At 42.6% G+C, this 18,981-nt stretch overlaps 38 non-coding genes across 38 annotated transcripts; 20 read left to right on the top strand and 18 right to left on the bottom strand.

Annotated features, from left to right (window-relative positions):
• Positions 1-92: 92 nt before the first annotated feature.
• On the top strand, positions 93-164 carry Trnag-ucc (transfer RNA glycine (anticodon UCC)). The gene has a single exon. It is a non-coding gene; the product is annotated as a tRNA-Gly (tRNA).
• Positions 165-840: 676 nt separating this feature from the next.
• Trnag-ucc (transfer RNA glycine (anticodon UCC)) lies at positions 841-912 on the top strand. Its single transcript has one exon. It is a non-coding gene; the product is annotated as a tRNA-Gly (tRNA).
• A 515-nt stretch (positions 913-1,427) lies between these two features.
• Positions 1,428-1,498, bottom strand: Trnag-gcc (transfer RNA glycine (anticodon GCC)). The gene has a single exon. It is a non-coding gene; the product is annotated as a tRNA-Gly (tRNA).
• Positions 1,499-1,827: 329 nt separating this feature from the next.
• On the top strand, positions 1,828-1,899 carry Trnag-ucc (transfer RNA glycine (anticodon UCC)). Its single transcript has one exon. It is a non-coding gene; the product is annotated as a tRNA-Gly (tRNA).
• Positions 1,900-2,414: 515 nt separating this feature from the next.
• On the bottom strand, positions 2,415-2,485 carry Trnag-gcc (transfer RNA glycine (anticodon GCC)). Its single transcript has one exon. It is a non-coding gene; the product is annotated as a tRNA-Gly (tRNA).
• A 329-nt stretch (positions 2,486-2,814) lies between these two features.
• On the top strand, positions 2,815-2,886 carry Trnag-ucc (transfer RNA glycine (anticodon UCC)). The gene has a single exon. It is a non-coding gene; the product is annotated as a tRNA-Gly (tRNA).
• A 515-nt stretch (positions 2,887-3,401) lies between these two features.
• On the bottom strand, positions 3,402-3,472 carry Trnag-gcc (transfer RNA glycine (anticodon GCC)). Its single transcript has one exon. It is a non-coding gene; the product is annotated as a tRNA-Gly (tRNA).
• Positions 3,473-3,801: 329 nt separating this feature from the next.
• Trnag-ucc (transfer RNA glycine (anticodon UCC)) lies at positions 3,802-3,873 on the top strand. The gene has a single exon. It is a non-coding gene; the product is annotated as a tRNA-Gly (tRNA).
• Positions 3,874-4,388: 515 nt separating this feature from the next.
• On the bottom strand, positions 4,389-4,459 carry Trnag-gcc (transfer RNA glycine (anticodon GCC)). Its single transcript has one exon. It is a non-coding gene; the product is annotated as a tRNA-Gly (tRNA).
• Positions 4,460-4,788: 329 nt separating this feature from the next.
• Positions 4,789-4,860, top strand: Trnag-ucc (transfer RNA glycine (anticodon UCC)). The gene has a single exon. It is a non-coding gene; the product is annotated as a tRNA-Gly (tRNA).
• Positions 4,861-5,375: 515 nt separating this feature from the next.
• Positions 5,376-5,446, bottom strand: Trnag-gcc (transfer RNA glycine (anticodon GCC)). The gene has a single exon. It is a non-coding gene; the product is annotated as a tRNA-Gly (tRNA).
• Positions 5,447-5,775: 329 nt separating this feature from the next.
• On the top strand, positions 5,776-5,847 carry Trnag-ucc (transfer RNA glycine (anticodon UCC)). Its single transcript has one exon. It is a non-coding gene; the product is annotated as a tRNA-Gly (tRNA).
• Positions 5,848-6,362: 515 nt separating this feature from the next.
• On the bottom strand, positions 6,363-6,433 carry Trnag-gcc (transfer RNA glycine (anticodon GCC)). Its single transcript has one exon. It is a non-coding gene; the product is annotated as a tRNA-Gly (tRNA).
• Positions 6,434-6,762: 329 nt separating this feature from the next.
• Trnag-ucc (transfer RNA glycine (anticodon UCC)) lies at positions 6,763-6,834 on the top strand. Its single transcript has one exon. It is a non-coding gene; the product is annotated as a tRNA-Gly (tRNA).
• A 515-nt stretch (positions 6,835-7,349) lies between these two features.
• Trnag-gcc (transfer RNA glycine (anticodon GCC)) lies at positions 7,350-7,420 on the bottom strand. Its single transcript has one exon. It is a non-coding gene; the product is annotated as a tRNA-Gly (tRNA).
• A 329-nt stretch (positions 7,421-7,749) lies between these two features.
• Positions 7,750-7,821, top strand: Trnag-ucc (transfer RNA glycine (anticodon UCC)). The gene has a single exon. It is a non-coding gene; the product is annotated as a tRNA-Gly (tRNA).
• A 515-nt stretch (positions 7,822-8,336) lies between these two features.
• On the bottom strand, positions 8,337-8,407 carry Trnag-gcc (transfer RNA glycine (anticodon GCC)). Its single transcript has one exon. It is a non-coding gene; the product is annotated as a tRNA-Gly (tRNA).
• Positions 8,408-8,736: 329 nt separating this feature from the next.
• Trnag-ucc (transfer RNA glycine (anticodon UCC)) lies at positions 8,737-8,808 on the top strand. Its single transcript has one exon. It is a non-coding gene; the product is annotated as a tRNA-Gly (tRNA).
• A 515-nt stretch (positions 8,809-9,323) lies between these two features.
• Positions 9,324-9,394, bottom strand: Trnag-gcc (transfer RNA glycine (anticodon GCC)). Its single transcript has one exon. It is a non-coding gene; the product is annotated as a tRNA-Gly (tRNA).
• A 329-nt stretch (positions 9,395-9,723) lies between these two features.
• On the top strand, positions 9,724-9,795 carry Trnag-ucc (transfer RNA glycine (anticodon UCC)). The gene has a single exon. It is a non-coding gene; the product is annotated as a tRNA-Gly (tRNA).
• A 515-nt stretch (positions 9,796-10,310) lies between these two features.
• On the bottom strand, positions 10,311-10,381 carry Trnag-gcc (transfer RNA glycine (anticodon GCC)). The gene has a single exon. It is a non-coding gene; the product is annotated as a tRNA-Gly (tRNA).
• A 329-nt stretch (positions 10,382-10,710) lies between these two features.
• On the top strand, positions 10,711-10,782 carry Trnag-ucc (transfer RNA glycine (anticodon UCC)). The gene has a single exon. It is a non-coding gene; the product is annotated as a tRNA-Gly (tRNA).
• A 515-nt stretch (positions 10,783-11,297) lies between these two features.
• Positions 11,298-11,368, bottom strand: Trnag-gcc (transfer RNA glycine (anticodon GCC)). Its single transcript has one exon. It is a non-coding gene; the product is annotated as a tRNA-Gly (tRNA).
• Positions 11,369-11,697: 329 nt separating this feature from the next.
• Trnag-ucc (transfer RNA glycine (anticodon UCC)) lies at positions 11,698-11,769 on the top strand. Its single transcript has one exon. It is a non-coding gene; the product is annotated as a tRNA-Gly (tRNA).
• Positions 11,770-12,284: 515 nt separating this feature from the next.
• Trnag-gcc (transfer RNA glycine (anticodon GCC)) lies at positions 12,285-12,355 on the bottom strand. Its single transcript has one exon. It is a non-coding gene; the product is annotated as a tRNA-Gly (tRNA).
• A 329-nt stretch (positions 12,356-12,684) lies between these two features.
• Positions 12,685-12,756, top strand: Trnag-ucc (transfer RNA glycine (anticodon UCC)). Its single transcript has one exon. It is a non-coding gene; the product is annotated as a tRNA-Gly (tRNA).
• A 515-nt stretch (positions 12,757-13,271) lies between these two features.
• Positions 13,272-13,342, bottom strand: Trnag-gcc (transfer RNA glycine (anticodon GCC)). The gene has a single exon. It is a non-coding gene; the product is annotated as a tRNA-Gly (tRNA).
• A 329-nt stretch (positions 13,343-13,671) lies between these two features.
• Trnag-ucc (transfer RNA glycine (anticodon UCC)) lies at positions 13,672-13,743 on the top strand. The gene has a single exon. It is a non-coding gene; the product is annotated as a tRNA-Gly (tRNA).
• A 515-nt stretch (positions 13,744-14,258) lies between these two features.
• On the bottom strand, positions 14,259-14,329 carry Trnag-gcc (transfer RNA glycine (anticodon GCC)). The gene has a single exon. It is a non-coding gene; the product is annotated as a tRNA-Gly (tRNA).
• A 329-nt stretch (positions 14,330-14,658) lies between these two features.
• Positions 14,659-14,730, top strand: Trnag-ucc (transfer RNA glycine (anticodon UCC)). The gene has a single exon. It is a non-coding gene; the product is annotated as a tRNA-Gly (tRNA).
• Positions 14,731-15,245: 515 nt separating this feature from the next.
• Positions 15,246-15,316, bottom strand: Trnag-gcc (transfer RNA glycine (anticodon GCC)). Its single transcript has one exon. It is a non-coding gene; the product is annotated as a tRNA-Gly (tRNA).
• Positions 15,317-15,645: 329 nt separating this feature from the next.
• On the top strand, positions 15,646-15,717 carry Trnag-ucc (transfer RNA glycine (anticodon UCC)). Its single transcript has one exon. It is a non-coding gene; the product is annotated as a tRNA-Gly (tRNA).
• Positions 15,718-16,232: 515 nt separating this feature from the next.
• On the bottom strand, positions 16,233-16,303 carry Trnag-gcc (transfer RNA glycine (anticodon GCC)). Its single transcript has one exon. It is a non-coding gene; the product is annotated as a tRNA-Gly (tRNA).
• A 329-nt stretch (positions 16,304-16,632) lies between these two features.
• Positions 16,633-16,704, top strand: Trnag-ucc (transfer RNA glycine (anticodon UCC)). The gene has a single exon. It is a non-coding gene; the product is annotated as a tRNA-Gly (tRNA).
• Positions 16,705-17,219: 515 nt separating this feature from the next.
• On the bottom strand, positions 17,220-17,290 carry Trnag-gcc (transfer RNA glycine (anticodon GCC)). The gene has a single exon. It is a non-coding gene; the product is annotated as a tRNA-Gly (tRNA).
• Positions 17,291-17,619: 329 nt separating this feature from the next.
• Positions 17,620-17,691, top strand: Trnag-ucc (transfer RNA glycine (anticodon UCC)). Its single transcript has one exon. It is a non-coding gene; the product is annotated as a tRNA-Gly (tRNA).
• A 515-nt stretch (positions 17,692-18,206) lies between these two features.
• Positions 18,207-18,277, bottom strand: Trnag-gcc (transfer RNA glycine (anticodon GCC)). The gene has a single exon. It is a non-coding gene; the product is annotated as a tRNA-Gly (tRNA).
• Positions 18,278-18,606: 329 nt separating this feature from the next.
• Trnag-ucc (transfer RNA glycine (anticodon UCC)) lies at positions 18,607-18,678 on the top strand. Its single transcript has one exon. It is a non-coding gene; the product is annotated as a tRNA-Gly (tRNA).
• The last annotated feature ends 303 nt before the right edge of the window (positions 18,679-18,981 follow it).

Genomic DNA, 18,981 nt, shown 5'->3' with positions numbered 1-18,981 from the left:
AGCAATTTCGTTTAAAGGCGTGCCTCCAGGCATGGTCAATCAATCAGAGAAATTCATTAAGTTGTCTTTACCGGCTATGCACCACATGGACAGCGTCGGTGGTGTAAAGGTTAGCATGGTTGCCTTCCAAGCAGTCGATCCGGGTTCGATTCCCGGCCGACGCATCTTTTTATTTCAGTAGGGACTGGGATTGAGAAATGTAACTTCACAGTCCGTCGGTGAAAAGTACAAATGGCACCCTCCAATGATAAATACGCACCGTGTTGGTGTGTATACATTCTGTTGACACTTTCTATTTCTTTTCAATCACGCTATTAAATGAAATATTGTGAGTAATCGAACGTAGATAGCTTAATTGATAGCCCGACACTGTCAATGTAGTTTGCAGATAAGCACCGATTCATGTACAGAACAATGCTAAAATTCACAGCACATCCCACCCTTAGAAGTCCTTCAAATAGAGTCATGTAAATGCATACGTATTATCATTCCAACAGGCAGATGACTATTTTGGGACCCGTTTGTGACCTCACAATGGCACGACGTCATAGAAACGTGACATCACTGACAACAATCGCATTGCGTCACAGACTGAACACAGCTTTCTGGAGACGCGCTTTTTGAGAGTGTCTATTCCTTTTGTTGGCAAGAGGCACAAAAACAATGTGCATCGACCGGGAAGTCGACCATATCAAGTCAAGAATACATTTAAACATTTTTTTTATAGTAAAAATGATTTTGCGACGTAAGCAATTTCGTTTAAAGGCGTGCCTCCAGGCATGGTCAATCAATCAGAGAAATTCATTAAGTTGTCTTTACCGGCTATGCACCACATGGACAGCGTCGGTGGTGTAAAGGTTAGCATGGTTGCCTTCCAAGCAGTCGATCCGGGTTCGATTCCCGGCCGACGCATCTTTTTATTTCAGTAGGGACTGGGATTGAGAAATGTAACTTCACAGTCCGTCGGTGAAAAGTACAAATGGCACCCTCCAATGATAAATACGCACCGTGTTGGTGTGTATACATTCTGTTGACACTTTCTATTTCTTTTCAATCACGCTATTAAATGAAATATTGTGAGTAATCGAACGTAGAACTAGCCATATTATTGCTTAATTGATAGCCCGACACTGTCAATGTAGTTTGCAGATAAGCACCGATTCATGTACAGAACAATGCTAAAATTCACAGCACATCCCACCCTTAGAAGTCCTTCAAATAGAGTCATGTAAATGCATACGTATTATCATTCCAACAGGCAGATGACTATTTTGGGACCCGTTTGTGACCTCACAATGGCACGACGTCATAGAAACGTGACATCACTGACAACAATCGCATTGCGTCACAGACTGAACACAGCTTTCTGGAGACGCGCTTTTTGAGAGTGTCTATTCCTTTTGTTGGCAAGAGGCACAAAAACAATGTGCATCGACCGGGAATCGAACCCGGGTCACCCGCGTGGCAGGCGAGTATTCTACCACTAGACCACCGATGCTTCACACTCACCGCCTCGTTTCTAAGCTTCTCACTCCTTAGGCAAGAAAGAAGCTGAAAAGAAGGAAGTATTCAAGTGACGTATACATTTGCTCCATATGGATGCAACTGCAGTGTCATATGCATTTAAATAGAATTATTTTTTTCCACTACACTGTACATTGCAGACCCGTGGCGCATATCAAGTCAAGAATACATTTAAACATTTTTTTTATAGTAAAAATGATTTTGCGACGTAAGCAATTTCGTTTAAAGGCGTGCCTCCAGGCATGGTCAATCAATCAGAGAAATTCATTAAGTTGTCTTTACCGGCTATGCACCACATGGACAGCGTCGGTGGTGTAAAGGTTAGCATGGTTGCCTTCCAAGCAGTCGATCCGGGTTCGATTCCCGGCCGACGCATCTTTTTATTTCAGTAGGGACTGGGATTGAGAAATGTAACTTCACAGTCCGTCGGTGAAAAGTACAAATGGCACCCTCCAATGATAAATACGCACCGTGTTGGTGTGTATACATTCTGTTGACACTTTCTATTTCTTTTCAATCACGCTATTAAATGAAATATTGTGAGTAATCGAACGTAGAACTAGCCATATTATTGCTTAATTGATAGCCCGACACTGTCAATGTAGTTTGCAGATAAGCACCGATTCATGTACAGAACAATGCTAAAATTCACAGCACATCCCACCCTTAGAAGTCCTTCAAATAGAGTCATGTAAATGCATACGTATTATCATTCCAACAGGCAGATGACTATTTTGGGACCCGTTTGTGACCTCACAATGGCACGACGTCATAGAAACGTGACATCACTGACAACAATCGCATTGCGTCACAGACTGAACACAGCTTTCTGGAGACGCGCTTTTTGAGAGTGTCTATTCCTTTTGTTGGCAAGAGGCACAAAAACAATGTGCATCGACCGGGAATCGAACCCGGGTCACCCGCGTGGCAGGCGAGTATTCTACCACTAGACCACCGATGCTTCACACTCACCGCCTCGTTTCTAAGCTTCTCACTCCTTAGGCAAGAAAGAAGCTGAAAAGAAGGAAGTATTCAAGTGACGTATACATTTGCTCCATATGGATGCAACTGCAGTGTCATATGCATTTAAATAGAATTATTTTTTTCCACTACACTGTACATTGCAGACCCGTGGCGCATATCAAGTCAAGAATACATTTAAACATTTTTTTTATAGTAAAAATGATTTTGCGACGTAAGCAATTTCGTTTAAAGGCGTGCCTCCAGGCATGGTCAATCAATCAGAGAAATTCATTAAGTTGTCTTTACCGGCTATGCACCACATGGACAGCGTCGGTGGTGTAAAGGTTAGCATGGTTGCCTTCCAAGCAGTCGATCCGGGTTCGATTCCCGGCCGACGCATCTTTTTATTTCAGTAGGGACTGGGATTGAGAAATGTAACTTCACAGTCCGTCGGTGAAAAGTACAAATGGCACCCTCCAATGATAAATACGCACCGTGTTGGTGTGTATACATTCTGTTGACACTTTCTATTTCTTTTCAATCACGCTATTAAATGAAATATTGTGAGTAATCGAACGTAGAACTAGCCATATTATTGCTTAATTGATAGCCCGACACTGTCAATGTAGTTTGCAGATAAGCACCGATTCATGTACAGAACAATGCTAAAATTCACAGCACATCCCACCCTTAGAAGTCCTTCAAATAGAGTCATGTAAATGCATACGTATTATCATTCCAACAGGCAGATGACTATTTTGGGACCCGTTTGTGACCTCACAATGGCACGACGTCATAGAAACGTGACATCACTGACAACAATCGCATTGCGTCACAGACTGAACACAGCTTTCTGGAGACGCGCTTTTTGAGAGTGTCTATTCCTTTTGTTGGCAAGAGGCACAAAAACAATGTGCATCGACCGGGAATCGAACCCGGGTCACCCGCGTGGCAGGCGAGTATTCTACCACTAGACCACCGATGCTTCACACTCACCGCCTCGTTTCTAAGCTTCTCACTCCTTAGGCAAGAAAGAAGCTGAAAAGAAGGAAGTATTCAAGTGACGTATACATTTGCTCCATATGGATGCAACTGCAGTGTCATATGCATTTAAATAGAATTATTTTTTTCCACTACACTGTACATTGCAGACCCGTGGCGCATATCAAGTCAAGAATACATTTAAACATTTTTTTTATAGTAAAAATGATTTTGCGACGTAAGCAATTTCGTTTAAAGGCGTGCCTCCAGGCATGGTCAATCAATCAGAGAAATTCATTAAGTTGTCTTTACCGGCTATGCACCACATGGACAGCGTCGGTGGTGTAAAGGTTAGCATGGTTGCCTTCCAAGCAGTCGATCCGGGTTCGATTCCCGGCCGACGCATCTTTTTATTTCAGTAGGGACTGGGATTGAGAAATGTAACTTCACAGTCCGTCGGTGAAAAGTACAAATGGCACCCTCCAATGATAAATACGCACCGTGTTGGTGTGTATACATTCTGTTGACACTTTCTATTTCTTTTCAATCACGCTATTAAATGAAATATTGTGAGTAATCGAACGTAGAACTAGCCATATTATTGCTTAATTGATAGCCCGACACTGTCAATGTAGTTTGCAGATAAGCACCGATTCATGTACAGAACAATGCTAAAATTCACAGCACATCCCACCCTTAGAAGTCCTTCAAATAGAGTCATGTAAATGCATACGTATTATCATTCCAACAGGCAGATGACTATTTTGGGACCCGTTTGTGACCTCACAATGGCACGACGTCATAGAAACGTGACATCACTGACAACAATCGCATTGCGTCACAGACTGAACACAGCTTTCTGGAGACGCGCTTTTTGAGAGTGTCTATTCCTTTTGTTGGCAAGAGGCACAAAAACAATGTGCATCGACCGGGAATCGAACCCGGGTCACCCGCGTGGCAGGCGAGTATTCTACCACTAGACCACCGATGCTTCACACTCACCGCCTCGTTTCTAAGCTTCTCACTCCTTAGGCAAGAAAGAAGCTGAAAAGAAGGAAGTATTCAAGTGACGTATACATTTGCTCCATATGGATGCAACTGCAGTGTCATATGCATTTAAATAGAATTATTTTTTTCCACTACACTGTACATTGCAGACCCGTGGCGCATATCAAGTCAAGAATACATTTAAACATTTTTTTTATAGTAAAAATGATTTTGCGACGTAAGCAATTTCGTTTAAAGGCGTGCCTCCAGGCATGGTCAATCAATCAGAGAAATTCATTAAGTTGTCTTTACCGGCTATGCACCACATGGACAGCGTCGGTGGTGTAAAGGTTAGCATGGTTGCCTTCCAAGCAGTCGATCCGGGTTCGATTCCCGGCCGACGCATCTTTTTATTTCAGTAGGGACTGGGATTGAGAAATGTAACTTCACAGTCCGTCGGTGAAAAGTACAAATGGCACCCTCCAATGATAAATACGCACCGTGTTGGTGTGTATACATTCTGTTGACACTTTCTATTTCTTTTCAATCACGCTATTAAATGAAATATTGTGAGTAATCGAACGTAGAACTAGCCATATTATTGCTTAATTGATAGCCCGACACTGTCAATGTAGTTTGCAGATAAGCACCGATTCATGTACAGAACAATGCTAAAATTCACAGCACATCCCACCCTTAGAAGTCCTTCAAATAGAGTCATGTAAATGCATACGTATTATCATTCCAACAGGCAGATGACTATTTTGGGACCCGTTTGTGACCTCACAATGGCACGACGTCATAGAAACGTGACATCACTGACAACAATCGCATTGCGTCACAGACTGAACACAGCTTTCTGGAGACGCGCTTTTTGAGAGTGTCTATTCCTTTTGTTGGCAAGAGGCACAAAAACAATGTGCATCGACCGGGAATCGAACCCGGGTCACCCGCGTGGCAGGCGAGTATTCTACCACTAGACCACCGATGCTTCACACTCACCGCCTCGTTTCTAAGCTTCTCACTCCTTAGGCAAGAAAGAAGCTGAAAAGAAGGAAGTATTCAAGTGACGTATACATTTGCTCCATATGGATGCAACTGCAGTGTCATATGCATTTAAATAGAATTATTTTTTTCCACTACACTGTACATTGCAGACCCGTGGCGCATATCAAGTCAAGAATACATTTAAACATTTTTTTTATAGTAAAAATGATTTTGCGACGTAAGCAATTTCGTTTAAAGGCGTGCCTCCAGGCATGGTCAATCAATCAGAGAAATTCATTAAGTTGTCTTTACCGGCTATGCACCACATGGACAGCGTCGGTGGTGTAAAGGTTAGCATGGTTGCCTTCCAAGCAGTCGATCCGGGTTCGATTCCCGGCCGACGCATCTTTTTATTTCAGTAGGGACTGGGATTGAGAAATGTAACTTCACAGTCCGTCGGTGAAAAGTACAAATGGCACCCTCCAATGATAAATACGCACCGTGTTGGTGTGTATACATTCTGTTGACACTTTCTATTTCTTTTCAATCACGCTATTAAATGAAATATTGTGAGTAATCGAACGTAGAACTAGCCATATTATTGCTTAATTGATAGCCCGACACTGTCAATGTAGTTTGCAGATAAGCACCGATTCATGTACAGAACAATGCTAAAATTCACAGCACATCCCACCCTTAGAAGTCCTTCAAATAGAGTCATGTAAATGCATACGTATTATCATTCCAACAGGCAGATGACTATTTTGGGACCCGTTTGTGACCTCACAATGGCACGACGTCATAGAAACGTGACATCACTGACAACAATCGCATTGCGTCACAGACTGAACACAGCTTTCTGGAGACGCGCTTTTTGAGAGTGTCTATTCCTTTTGTTGGCAAGAGGCACAAAAACAATGTGCATCGACCGGGAATCGAACCCGGGTCACCCGCGTGGCAGGCGAGTATTCTACCACTAGACCACCGATGCTTCACACTCACCGCCTCGTTTCTAAGCTTCTCACTCCTTAGGCAAGAAAGAAGCTGAAAAGAAGGAAGTATTCAAGTGACGTATACATTTGCTCCATATGGATGCAACTGCAGTGTCATATGCATTTAAATAGAATTATTTTTTTCCACTACACTGTACATTGCAGACCCGTGGCGCATATCAAGTCAAGAATACATTTAAACATTTTTTTTATAGTAAAAATGATTTTGCGACGTAAGCAATTTCGTTTAAAGGCGTGCCTCCAGGCATGGTCAATCAATCAGAGAAATTCATTAAGTTGTCTTTACCGGCTATGCACCACATGGACAGCGTCGGTGGTGTAAAGGTTAGCATGGTTGCCTTCCAAGCAGTCGATCCGGGTTCGATTCCCGGCCGACGCATCTTTTTATTTCAGTAGGGACTGGGATTGAGAAATGTAACTTCACAGTCCGTCGGTGAAAAGTACAAATGGCACCCTCCAATGATAAATACGCACCGTGTTGGTGTGTATACATTCTGTTGACACTTTCTATTTCTTTTCAATCACGCTATTAAATGAAATATTGTGAGTAATCGAACGTAGAACTAGCCATATTATTGCTTAATTGATAGCCCGACACTGTCAATGTAGTTTGCAGATAAGCACCGATTCATGTACAGAACAATGCTAAAATTCACAGCACATCCCACCCTTAGAAGTCCTTCAAATAGAGTCATGTAAATGCATACGTATTATCATTCCAACAGGCAGATGACTATTTTGGGACCCGTTTGTGACCTCACAATGGCACGACGTCATAGAAACGTGACATCACTGACAACAATCGCATTGCGTCACAGACTGAACACAGCTTTCTGGAGACGCGCTTTTTGAGAGTGTCTATTCCTTTTGTTGGCAAGAGGCACAAAAACAATGTGCATCGACCGGGAATCGAACCCGGGTCACCCGCGTGGCAGGCGAGTATTCTACCACTAGACCACCGATGCTTCACACTCACCGCCTCGTTTCTAAGCTTCTCACTCCTTAGGCAAGAAAGAAGCTGAAAAGAAGGAAGTATTCAAGTGACGTATACATTTGCTCCATATGGATGCAACTGCAGTGTCATATGCATTTAAATAGAATTATTTTTTTCCACTACACTGTACATTGCAGACCCGTGGCGCATATCAAGTCAAGAATACATTTAAACATTTTTTTTATAGTAAAAATGATTTTGCGACGTAAGCAATTTCGTTTAAAGGCGTGCCTCCAGGCATGGTCAATCAATCAGAGAAATTCATTAAGTTGTCTTTACCGGCTATGCACCACATGGACAGCGTCGGTGGTGTAAAGGTTAGCATGGTTGCCTTCCAAGCAGTCGATCCGGGTTCGATTCCCGGCCGACGCATCTTTTTATTTCAGTAGGGACTGGGATTGAGAAATGTAACTTCACAGTCCGTCGGTGAAAAGTACAAATGGCACCCTCCAATGATAAATACGCACCGTGTTGGTGTGTATACATTCTGTTGACACTTTCTATTTCTTTTCAATCACGCTATTAAATGAAATATTGTGAGTAATCGAACGTAGAACTAGCCATATTATTGCTTAATTGATAGCCCGACACTGTCAATGTAGTTTGCAGATAAGCACCGATTCATGTACAGAACAATGCTAAAATTCACAGCACATCCCACCCTTAGAAGTCCTTCAAATAGAGTCATGTAAATGCATACGTATTATCATTCCAACAGGCAGATGACTATTTTGGGACCCGTTTGTGACCTCACAATGGCACGACGTCATAGAAACGTGACATCACTGACAACAATCGCATTGCGTCACAGACTGAACACAGCTTTCTGGAGACGCGCTTTTTGAGAGTGTCTATTCCTTTTGTTGGCAAGAGGCACAAAAACAATGTGCATCGACCGGGAATCGAACCCGGGTCACCCGCGTGGCAGGCGAGTATTCTACCACTAGACCACCGATGCTTCACACTCACCGCCTCGTTTCTAAGCTTCTCACTCCTTAGGCAAGAAAGAAGCTGAAAAGAAGGAAGTATTCAAGTGACGTATACATTTGCTCCATATGGATGCAACTGCAGTGTCATATGCATTTAAATAGAATTATTTTTTTCCACTACACTGTACATTGCAGACCCGTGGCGCATATCAAGTCAAGAATACATTTAAACATTTTTTTTATAGTAAAAATGATTTTGCGACGTAAGCAATTTCGTTTAAAGGCGTGCCTCCAGGCATGGTCAATCAATCAGAGAAATTCATTAAGTTGTCTTTACCGGCTATGCACCACATGGACAGCGTCGGTGGTGTAAAGGTTAGCATGGTTGCCTTCCAAGCAGTCGATCCGGGTTCGATTCCCGGCCGACGCATCTTTTTATTTCAGTAGGGACTGGGATTGAGAAATGTAACTTCACAGTCCGTCGGTGAAAAGTACAAATGGCACCCTCCAATGATAAATACGCACCGTGTTGGTGTGTATACATTCTGTTGACACTTTCTATTTCTTTTCAATCACGCTATTAAATGAAATATTGTGAGTAATCGAACGTAGAACTAGCCATATTATTGCTTAATTGATAGCCCGACACTGTCAATGTAGTTTGCAGATAAGCACCGATTCATGTACAGAACAATGCTAAAATTCACAGCACATCCCACCCTTAGAAGTCCTTCAAATAGAGTCATGTAAATGCATACGTATTATCATTCCAACAGGCAGATGACTATTTTGGGACCCGTTTGTGACCTCACAATGGCACGACGTCATAGAAACGTGACATCACTGACAACAATCGCATTGCGTCACAGACTGAACACAGCTTTCTGGAGACGCGCTTTTTGAGAGTGTCTATTCCTTTTGTTGGCAAGAGGCACAAAAACAATGTGCATCGACCGGGAATCGAACCCGGGTCACCCGCGTGGCAGGCGAGTATTCTACCACTAGACCACCGATGCTTCACACTCACCGCCTCGTTTCTAAGCTTCTCACTCCTTAGGCAAGAAAGAAGCTGAAAAGAAGGAAGTATTCAAGTGACGTATACATTTGCTCCATATGGATGCAACTGCAGTGTCATATGCATTTAAATAGAATTATTTTTTTCCACTACACTGTACATTGCAGACCCGTGGCGCATATCAAGTCAAGAATACATTTAAACATTTTTTTTATAGTAAAAATGATTTTGCGACGTAAGCAATTTCGTTTAAAGGCGTGCCTCCAGGCATGGTCAATCAATCAGAGAAATTCATTAAGTTGTCTTTACCGGCTATGCACCACATGGACAGCGTCGGTGGTGTAAAGGTTAGCATGGTTGCCTTCCAAGCAGTCGATCCGGGTTCGATTCCCGGCCGACGCATCTTTTTATTTCAGTAGGGACTGGGATTGAGAAATGTAACTTCACAGTCCGTCGGTGAAAAGTACAAATGGCACCCTCCAATGATAAATACGCACCGTGTTGGTGTGTATACATTCTGTTGACACTTTCTATTTCTTTTCAATCACGCTATTAAATGAAATATTGTGAGTAATCGAACGTAGAACTAGCCATATTATTGCTTAATTGATAGCCCGACACTGTCAATGTAGTTTGCAGATAAGCACCGATTCATGTACAGAACAATGCTAAAATTCACAGCACATCCCACCCTTAGAAGTCCTTCAAATAGAGTCATGTAAATGCATACGTATTATCATTCCAACAGGCAGATGACTATTTTGGGACCCGTTTGTGACCTCACAATGGCACGACGTCATAGAAACGTGACATCACTGACAACAATCGCATTGCGTCACAGACTGAACACAGCTTTCTGGAGACGCGCTTTTTGAGAGTGTCTATTCCTTTTGTTGGCAAGAGGCACAAAAACAATGTGCATCGACCGGGAATCGAACCCGGGTCACCCGCGTGGCAGGCGAGTATTCTACCACTAGACCACCGATGCTTCACACTCACCGCCTCGTTTCTAAGCTTCTCACTCCTTAGGCAAGAAAGAAGCTGAAAAGAAGGAAGTATTCAAGTGACGTATACATTTGCTCCATATGGATGCAACTGCAGTGTCATATGCATTTAAATAGAATTATTTTTTTCCACTACACTGTACATTGCAGACCCGTGGCGCATATCAAGTCAAGAATACATTTAAACATTTTTTTTATAGTAAAAATGATTTTGCGACGTAAGCAATTTCGTTTAAAGGCGTGCCTCCAGGCATGGTCAATCAATCAGAGAAATTCATTAAGTTGTCTTTACCGGCTATGCACCACATGGACAGCGTCGGTGGTGTAAAGGTTAGCATGGTTGCCTTCCAAGCAGTCGATCCGGGTTCGATTCCCGGCCGACGCATCTTTTTATTTCAGTAGGGACTGGGATTGAGAAATGTAACTTCACAGTCCGTCGGTGAAAAGTACAAATGGCACCCTCCAATGATAAATACGCACCGTGTTGGTGTGTATACATTCTGTTGACACTTTCTATTTCTTTTCAATCACGCTATTAAATGAAATATTGTGAGTAATCGAACGTAGAACTAGCCATATTATTGCTTAATTGATAGCCCGACACTGTCAATGTAGTTTGCAGATAAGCACCGATTCATGTACAGAACAATGCTAAAATTCACAGCACATCCCACCCTTAGAAGTCCTTCAAATAGAGTCATGTAAATGCATACGTATTATCATTCCAACAGGCAGATGACTATTTTGGGACCCGTTTGTGACCTCACAATGGCACGACGTCATAGAAACGTGACATCACTGACAACAATCGCATTGCGTCACAGACTGAACACAGCTTTCTGGAGACGCGCTTTTTGAGAGTGTCTATTCCTTTTGTTGGCAAGAGGCACAAAAACAATGTGCATCGACCGGGAATCGAACCCGGGTCACCCGCGTGGCAGGCGAGTATTCTACCACTAGACCACCGATGCTTCACACTCACCGCCTCGTTTCTAAGCTTCTCACTCCTTAGGCAAGAAAGAAGCTGAAAAGAAGGAAGTATTCAAGTGACGTATACATTTGCTCCATATGGATGCAACTGCAGTGTCATATGCATTTAAATAGAATTATTTTTTTCCACTACACTGTACATTGCAGACCCGTGGCGCATATCAAGTCAAGAATACATTTAAACATTTTTTTTATAGTAAAAATGATTTTGCGACGTAAGCAATTTCGTTTAAAGGCGTGCCTCCAGGCATGGTCAATCAATCAGAGAAATTCATTAAGTTGTCTTTACCGGCTATGCACCACATGGACAGCGTCGGTGGTGTAAAGGTTAGCATGGTTGCCTTCCAAGCAGTCGATCCGGGTTCGATTCCCGGCCGACGCATCTTTTTATTTCAGTAGGGACTGGGATTGAGAAATGTAACTTCACAGTCCGTCGGTGAAAAGTACAAATGGCACCCTCCAATGATAAATACGCACCGTGTTGGTGTGTATACATTCTGTTGACACTTTCTATTTCTTTTCAATCACGCTATTAAATGAAATATTGTGAGTAATCGAACGTAGAACTAGCCATATTATTGCTTAATTGATAGCCCGACACTGTCAATGTAGTTTGCAGATAAGCACCGATTCATGTACAGAACAATGCTAAAATTCACAGCACATCCCACCCTTAGAAGTCCTTCAAATAGAGTCATGTAAATGCATACGTATTATCATTCCAACAGGCAGATGACTATTTTGGGACCCGTTTGTGACCTCACAATGGCACGACGTCATAGAAACGTGACATCACTGACAACAATCGCATTGCGTCACAGACTGAACACAGCTTTCTGGAGACGCGCTTTTTGAGAGTGTCTATTCCTTTTGTTGGCAAGAGGCACAAAAACAATGTGCATCGACCGGGAATCGAACCCGGGTCACCCGCGTGGCAGGCGAGTATTCTACCACTAGACCACCGATGCTTCACACTCACCGCCTCGTTTCTAAGCTTCTCACTCCTTAGGCAAGAAAGAAGCTGAAAAGAAGGAAGTATTCAAGTGACGTATACATTTGCTCCATATGGATGCAACTGCAGTGTCATATGCATTTAAATAGAATTATTTTTTTCCACTACACTGTACATTGCAGACCCGTGGCGCATATCAAGTCAAGAATACATTTAAACATTTTTTTTATAGTAAAAATGATTTTGCGACGTAAGCAATTTCGTTTAAAGGCGTGCCTCCAGGCATGGTCAATCAATCAGAGAAATTCATTAAGTTGTCTTTACCGGCTATGCACCACATGGACAGCGTCGGTGGTGTAAAGGTTAGCATGGTTGCCTTCCAAGCAGTCGATCCGGGTTCGATTCCCGGCCGACGCATCTTTTTATTTCAGTAGGGACTGGGATTGAGAAATGTAACTTCACAGTCCGTCGGTGAAAAGTACAAATGGCACCCTCCAATGATAAATACGCACCGTGTTGGTGTGTATACATTCTGTTGACACTTTCTATTTCTTTTCAATCACGCTATTAAATGAAATATTGTGAGTAATCGAACGTAGAACTAGCCATATTATTGCTTAATTGATAGCCCGACACTGTCAATGTAGTTTGCAGATAAGCACCGATTCATGTACAGAACAATGCTAAAATTCACAGCACATCCCACCCTTAGAAGTCCTTCAAATAGAGTCATGTAAATGCATACGTATTATCATTCCAACAGGCAGATGACTATTTTGGGACCCGTTTGTGACCTCACAATGGCACGACGTCATAGAAACGTGACATCACTGACAACAATCGCATTGCGTCACAGACTGAACACAGCTTTCTGGAGACGCGCTTTTTGAGAGTGTCTATTCCTTTTGTTGGCAAGAGGCACAAAAACAATGTGCATCGACCGGGAATCGAACCCGGGTCACCCGCGTGGCAGGCGAGTATTCTACCACTAGACCACCGATGCTTCACACTCACCGCCTCGTTTCTAAGCTTCTCACTCCTTAGGCAAGAAAGAAGCTGAAAAGAAGGAAGTATTCAAGTGACGTATACATTTGCTCCATATGGATGCAACTGCAGTGTCATATGCATTTAAATAGAATTATTTTTTTCCACTACACTGTACATTGCAGACCCGTGGCGCATATCAAGTCAAGAATACATTTAAACATTTTTTTTATAGTAAAAATGATTTTGCGACGTAAGCAATTTCGTTTAAAGGCGTGCCTCCAGGCATGGTCAATCAATCAGAGAAATTCATTAAGTTGTCTTTACCGGCTATGCACCACATGGACAGCGTCGGTGGTGTAAAGGTTAGCATGGTTGCCTTCCAAGCAGTCGATCCGGGTTCGATTCCCGGCCGACGCATCTTTTTATTTCAGTAGGGACTGGGATTGAGAAATGTAACTTCACAGTCCGTCGGTGAAAAGTACAAATGGCACCCTCCAATGATAAATACGCACCGTGTTGGTGTGTATACATTCTGTTGACACTTTCTATTTCTTTTCAATCACGCTATTAAATGAAATATTGTGAGTAATCGAACGTAGAACTAGCCATATTATTGCTTAATTGATAGCCCGACACTGTCAATGTAGTTTGCAGATAAGCACCGATTCATGTACAGAACAATGCTAAAATTCACAGCACATCCCACCCTTAGAAGTCCTTCAAATAGAGTCATGTAAATGCATACGTATTATCATTCCAACAGGCAGATGACTATTTTGGGACCCGTTTGTGACCTCACAATGGCACGACGTCATAGAAACGTGACATCACTGACAACAATCGCATTGCGTCACAGACTGAACACAGCTTTCTGGAGACGCGCTTTTTGAGAGTGTCTATTCCTTTTGTTGGCAAGAGGCACAAAAACAATGTGCATCGACCGGGAATCGAACCCGGGTCACCCGCGTGGCAGGCGAGTATTCTACCACTAGACCACCGATGCTTCACACTCACCGCCTCGTTTCTAAGCTTCTCACTCCTTAGGCAAGAAAGAAGCTGAAAAGAAGGAAGTATTCAAGTGACGTATACATTTGCTCCATATGGATGCAACTGCAGTGTCATATGCATTTAAATAGAATTATTTTTTTCCACTACACTGTACATTGCAGACCCGTGGCGCATATCAAGTCAAGAATACATTTAAACATTTTTTTTATAGTAAAAATGATTTTGCGACGTAAGCAATTTCGTTTAAAGGCGTGCCTCCAGGCATGGTCAATCAATCAGAGAAATTCATTAAGTTGTCTTTACCGGCTATGCACCACATGGACAGCGTCGGTGGTGTAAAGGTTAGCATGGTTGCCTTCCAAGCAGTCGATCCGGGTTCGATTCCCGGCCGACGCATCTTTTTATTTCAGTAGGGACTGGGATTGAGAAATGTAACTTCACAGTCCGTCGGTGAAAAGTACAAATGGCACCCTCCAATGATAAATACGCACCGTGTTGGTGTGTATACATTCTGTTGACACTTTCTATTTCTTTTCAATCACGCTATTAAATGAAATATTGTGAGTAATCGAACGTAGAACTAGCCATATTATTGCTTAATTGATAGCCCGACACTGTCAATGTAGTTTGCAGATAAGCACCGATTCATGTACAGAACAATGCTAAAATTCACAGCACATCCCACCCTTAGAAGTCCTTCAAATAGAGTCATGTAAATGCATACGTATTATCATTCCAACAGGCAGATGACTATTTTGGGACCCGTTTGTGACCTCACAATGGCACGACGTCATAGAAACGTGACATCACTGACAACAATCGCATTGCGTCACAGACTGAACACAGCTTTCTGGAGACGCGCTTTTTGAGAGTGTCTATTCCTTTTGTTGGCAAGAGGCACAAAAACAATGTGCATCGACCGGGAATCGAACCCGGGTCACCCGCGTGGCAGGCGAGTATTCTACCACTAGACCACCGATGCTTCACACTCACCGCCTCGTTTCTAAGCTTCTCACTCCTTAGGCAAGAAAGAAGCTGAAAAGAAGGAAGTATTCAAGTGACGTATACATTTGCTCCATATGGATGCAACTGCAGTGTCATATGCATTTAAATAGAATTATTTTTTTCCACTACACTGTACATTGCAGACCCGTGGCGCATATCAAGTCAAGAATACATTTAAACATTTTTTTTATAGTAAAAATGATTTTGCGACGTAAGCAATTTCGTTTAAAGGCGTGCCTCCAGGCATGGTCAATCAATCAGAGAAATTCATTAAGTTGTCTTTACCGGCTATGCACCACATGGACAGCGTCGGTGGTGTAAAGGTTAGCATGGTTGCCTTCCAAGCAGTCGATCCGGGTTCGATTCCCGGCCGACGCATCTTTTTATTTCAGTAGGGACTGGGATTGAGAAATGTAACTTCACAGTCCGTCGGTGAAAAGTACAAATGGCACCCTCCAATGATAAATACGCACCGTGTTGGTGTGTATACATTCTGTTGACACTTTCTATTTCTTTTCAATCACGCTATTAAATGAAATATTGTGAGTAATCGAACGTAGAACTAGCCATATTATTGCTTAATTGATAGCCCGACACTGTCAATGTAGTTTGCAGATAAGCACCGATTCATGTACAGAGCAATGCTAAAATTCACAGCACATCCCACCCTTAGAAGTCCTTCAAATAGAGTCATGTAAATGCATACGTATTATCATTCCAACAGGCAGATGACTATTTTGGGACCCGTTTGTGACCTCACAATGGCACGACGTCATAGAAACGTGACATCACTGACAACAATCGCATTGCGTCACAGACTGAACACAGCTTTCTGGAGACGCGCTTTTTGAGAGTGTCTATTCCTTTTGTTGGCAAGAGGCACAAAAACAATGTGCATCGACCGGGAATTGAACCCGGGTCACCCGCGTGGCAGGCGAGTATTCTACCACTAGACCACCGATGCTTCACACTCACAGCCTCGTTTCTAAGCTTCTCACTCCTTAGGCAAGAAAGAAGCTGAAAAGAAGGAAGTATTCAAGTGACGTATACATTTGCTCCATATGGATGCAACTGCAGTGTCATATGCATTTAAATAGAATTATTTTTTTCCACTACACTGTACATTGCAGACCCGTGGCGCATATCAAGTCAAGAATACATTTAAACATTTTTTTTATAGTAAAAATGATTTTGCGACGTAAGCAATTTCGTTTAAAGGCGTGCCTCCAGGCATGGTCAATCAATCAGAGAAATTCATTAAGTTGTCTTTACCGGCTATGCACCACATGGACAGCGTCGGTGGTGTAAAGGTTAGCATGGTTGCCTTCCAAGCAGTCGATCCGGGTTCGATTCCCGGCCGACGCATCTTTTTATTTCAGTAGGGACTGGGATTGAGAAATGTAACTTCACAGTCCGTCGGTGAAAAGTACAAATGGCACCCTCCAATGATAAATACGCACCGTGTTGGTGTGTATACATTCTGTTGACACTTTCTATTTCTTTTCAATCACGCTATTAAATGAAATATTGTGAGTAATCGAACGTAGAACTAGCCATATTATTGCTTAATTGATAGCCCGACACTGTCAATGTAGTTTGCAGATAAGCACCGATTCATGTACAGAACAATGCTAAAATTCACAGCACATCCCACCCTTAGAAGTCCTTCAAATAGAGTCATGTAAATGCATACGTATTATCATTCCAACAGGCAGATGACTATTTTGGGACCCGTTTGTGACCTCACAATGGCACGACGTCATAGAAACGTGACATCACTGACAACAATCGCATTGCGTCACAGACTGAACACAGCTTTCTGGAGACGCGCTTTTTGAGAGTGTCTATTCCTTTTGTTGGCAAGAGGCACAAAAACAATGTGCATCGACCGGGAATCGAACCCGGGTCACCCGCGTGGCAGGCGAGTATTCTACCACTAGACCACCGATGCTTCACACTCACCGCCTCGTTTCTAAGCTTCTCACTCCTTAGGCAAGAAAGAAGCTGAAAAGAAGGAAGTATTCAAGTGACGTATACATTTGCTCCATATGGATGCAACTGCAGTGTCATATGCATTTAAATAGAATTATTTTTTTCCACTACACTGTACATTGCAGACCCGTGGCGCATATCAAGTCAAGAATACATTTAAACATTTTTTTTATAGTAAAAATGATTTTGCGACGTAAGCAATTTCGTTTAAAGGCGTGCCTCCAGGCATGGTCAATCAATCAGAGAAATTCATTAAGTTGTCTTTACCGGCTATGCACCACATGGACAGCGTCGGTGGTGTAAAGGTTAGCATGGTTGCCTTCCAAGCAGTCGATCCGGGTTCGATTCCCGGCCGACGCATCTTTTTATTTCAGTAGGGACTGGGATTGAGAAATGTAACTTCACAGTCCGTCGGTGAAAAGTACAAATGGCACCCTCCAATGATAAATACGCACCGTGTTGGTGTGTATACATTCTGTTGACACTTTCTATTTCTTTTCAATCACGCTATTAAATGAAATATTGTGAGTAATCGAACGTAGAACTAGCCCTATTATTGCTTAATTGATAGCCCGACACTGTCAATGTAGTTTGCAGATAAGCACCGATTCATGTACAGAACAATGCTAAAATTCACAGCACATCCCACCCTTAGAAGTCCTTCAAATAGAGTCATGTAAATGCATACGTATTATCATTCCAACAGGCAGATGACTATTTTGGGACCCGTTTGTGACCTCACAATGGCACGACGTCATAGAAACGTGACATCACTGACAACAATCGCATTGCGTCACAGACTGAACACAGCTTTCTGGAGACGCGCTTTTTGAGAGTGTCTATTCCTTTTGTTGGCAAGAGGCACAAAAACAATGTGCATCGACCGGGAATCGAACCCGGGTCACCCGCGTGGCAGGCGAGTATTCTACCACTAGACCACCGATGCTTCACACTCACCGCCTCGTTTCTAAGCTTCTCACTCCTTAGGCAAGAAAGAAGCTGAAAAGAAGGAAGTATTCAAGTGACGTATACATTTGCTCCATATGGATGCAACTGCAGTGTCATATGCATTTAAATAGAATTATTTTTTTCCACTACACTGTACATTGCAGACCCGTGGCGCATATCAAGTCAAGAATACATTTAAACATTTTTTTTATAGTAAAAATGATTTTGCGACGTAAGCAATTTCGTTTAAAGGCGTGCCTCCAGGCATGGTCAATCAATCAGAGAAATTCATTAAGTTGTCTTTACCGGCTATGCACCACATGGACAGCGTCGGTGGTGTAAAGGTTAGCATGGTTGCCTTCCAAGCAGTCGATCCGGGTTCGATTCCCGGCCGACGCATCTTTTTATTTCAGTAGGGACTGGGATTGAGAAATGTAACTTCACAGTCCGTCGGTGAAAAGTACAAATGGCACCCTCCAATGATAAATACGCACCGTGTTGGTGTGTATACATTCTGTTGACACTTTCTATTTCTTTTCAATCACGCTATTAAATGAAATATTGTGAGTAATCGAACGTAGAACTAGCCATATTATTGCTTAATTGATAGCCCGACACTGTCAATGTAGTTTGCAGATAAGCACCGATTCATGTACAGAACAATGCTAAAATTCACAGCACATCCCACCCTTAGAAGTCCTT

The sequence above is a fragment of the Haliotis cracherodii genome, unplaced genomic scaffold (assembly GCF_022045235.1).
Source record: "Haliotis cracherodii isolate W230 unplaced genomic scaffold, xgHalCrac1.p SCAF_3, whole genome shotgun sequence".
NCBI lineage: Eukaryota > Metazoa > Mollusca > Gastropoda > Lepetellida > Haliotidae > Haliotis > Haliotis cracherodii.
The sequence above is the reverse complement of the archived record's forward strand: the minus strand, read 5'-3'. Positions and strand labels throughout refer to the sequence as shown.